The sequence below is a fragment of the Cariama cristata genome, unplaced genomic scaffold (genome assembly GCF_000690535.1).
Source record: "Cariama cristata isolate BGI_N322 unplaced genomic scaffold, ASM69053v1 scaffold21200, whole genome shotgun sequence".
In the NCBI taxonomy this organism is placed as follows: domain Eukaryota; kingdom Metazoa; phylum Chordata; class Aves; order Cariamiformes; family Cariamidae; genus Cariama; species Cariama cristata.
Genome location: NW_009594464.1, coordinates 28,439 through 30,458, shown reverse-complemented (window position 1 = coordinate 30,458; position 2,020 = coordinate 28,439). Strand labels below are relative to the sequence as shown.

Genomic DNA, 2,020 nt, shown 5'->3' with positions numbered 1-2,020 from the left:
CAGGGCGGAATAGCATTTCTGGCATCTGTTATGAGAAATTACATAATTCAAGATGTCAGCTGCATTAGCTGGCTTTTTAGCTTGTTTACCAGGGTGGAGGGAGCTAATGCACAGAAATAAAATGAGGCTTATACTCTCTTAGCCCTCTGCTTGGGCGACAGGGTAGCTCACAACTGGGGTCTGACAGAGCTCCAGTGAACCTGTGATAAGCACTGAGTATTGATAGTATTGGCGGTATAAAAACATGCATTGACTGCAAAACATATGTAGGTGGGTTTCATAAGAATAACCCTAGTTTTCTGTCCCTATCCTGAATAGGCTAAAATGAAAATTAGAAAAGCCTTCACTTAACCTTCAACGGACCTCTCACATGTGTGCATGTTTCTCCTCTGAGCTTTATCAGGCAGCTTTGCAAGTTTTTTCCTTTGACAAAAGTAAGCCCCTATTTTGTTGGTTTGTGTTGCTCAAAGATGCAGCAAATTGAACATTAAAATTTCATAAACAATAAAAATGCATATTTGTGTCAGAATAAATAACTTTATTTATCAACGTACAAATAGGTAAATGTAAGTGATTTAACCGAAGCATTAAAATTCTGAAATCATTTCGTTTCGGTTACTCTTGGAAAGGAGTGTATTTTACTCCAAGTGGGACTAAAACAAGAGGTGCAGGGTTTGCCGCTGCTGGTTTCCGCAGGTGGCAGAAGCAGGGCACAGAGCCCAAGGCTGCCGTCTGATCCCCACCTCTGTCGACCCGCTAGCACAGCCAGCCCGATCCCCAGCCCGCTTTCGGCCCCGGCCGCCCGCCCCTCTCCTAGATAGCACCCAGGCATGGCTCAAGGACTAACCCGCTTGGATGCAGCCACCCTCTCTGTAGGATAAGAAAGTTTAACCATATAGGTCAGCCGGCTGAAAAGTCGGGTAACAGACCTAACTTATTTCTTAGTACAGCTATCGCCTAAAAGTGACTCAAATTTTGCTGGATTTTTCGAAAATTAAATGCGCCTATGTATCTAGATTGCTCACGGAAGATAAATGCATTTCAAGTCTGTCTTTGTGAATGCTGTTTCAAAAGACTGAACAGTACGTTGCACTACTTAGTCCTATAACATCGAGTCAAAGGCCAGTGTAATTTATTATTATTATGAAATTGCATTTGAGTGAAATATAATGCAATAAGGCTTGCTGTGATGGAGACAGGACACATACTTGACTCTGCTTCCTTGCCAGCTTTCTGCTTTCTTGGAACGGTGCCAGCAATCCCATTTATGGTGGAAATTGTCTTGACTCCCAGTAGTCCCAGGAGAAAAAAAAGAAAAAAAAACCAAAACACTAAACTTTCTTTTATTATTTTTGTGTTTTGCATTACGATTAGACATGCAAAATCTTTCCAATGTCAGTTTTGATATCCTATGAACAAATATAGGTCTTCTGGAGGTCAAATGCAAACCCTTTCGATTCAGTCCATCGTTTTCTGCCGTGCTGGGATGCTACTGGCGACGGAGTTAAACTGTGTTGGAAGGCAGTTTGCAGAAGGTAGCTTGTAGAAGGGAAGCAGCGTGCTGCTAGGTATTTTCATTTACGGTCAAGGTCACAACAGCTGAGCAGTTTATGGAACTGGTAGCTGAAACGAAGGGAATGTGTGTCCTAAGTAAGTTTCTGTGCAGTCCTGGAAGAGAGACTGACCCGCGTGGTTTGTAAGGGAATCCTTCCAGCCTGGTAAATGTCAATTCTCTGTATTTGTGATGAAAACAAGCAAAGCTGAGAGATGGAACCACCAGAGATGCAGTCCTGGAAGAGAGACTGACCCGCGTGGTTTGTAAGGGAATCCTTCCAGCCTGGTAAATGTCAATTCTCTGTATTTGTGATGAAAACACAAAGCTGAGAGATGGAAGCACCAGAGACTCTGGGATCCGGAAAGGAAAGCTGAAAAGAAAACAAGAATTTGGGACTATGTGATGGAAAAACAATTCTATGACTGAAGATAATATTCCCATTATTTGATGCTTCTCGTTTTCAGG

At 42.5% G+C, this 2,020-nt stretch overlaps 1 protein-coding gene across 1 annotated transcript in view; it reads left to right on the top strand.

Moving 5' to 3' along the window:
- Positions 1-2,020, top strand: part of DLGAP2 (discs, large (Drosophila) homolog-associated protein 2) — a gene marked incomplete at its 3' end in the record, with an annotated part of 35,824 nt that overhangs the window by 20,160 nt on the left and 13,644 nt on the right. The window lies entirely within an intron of this gene.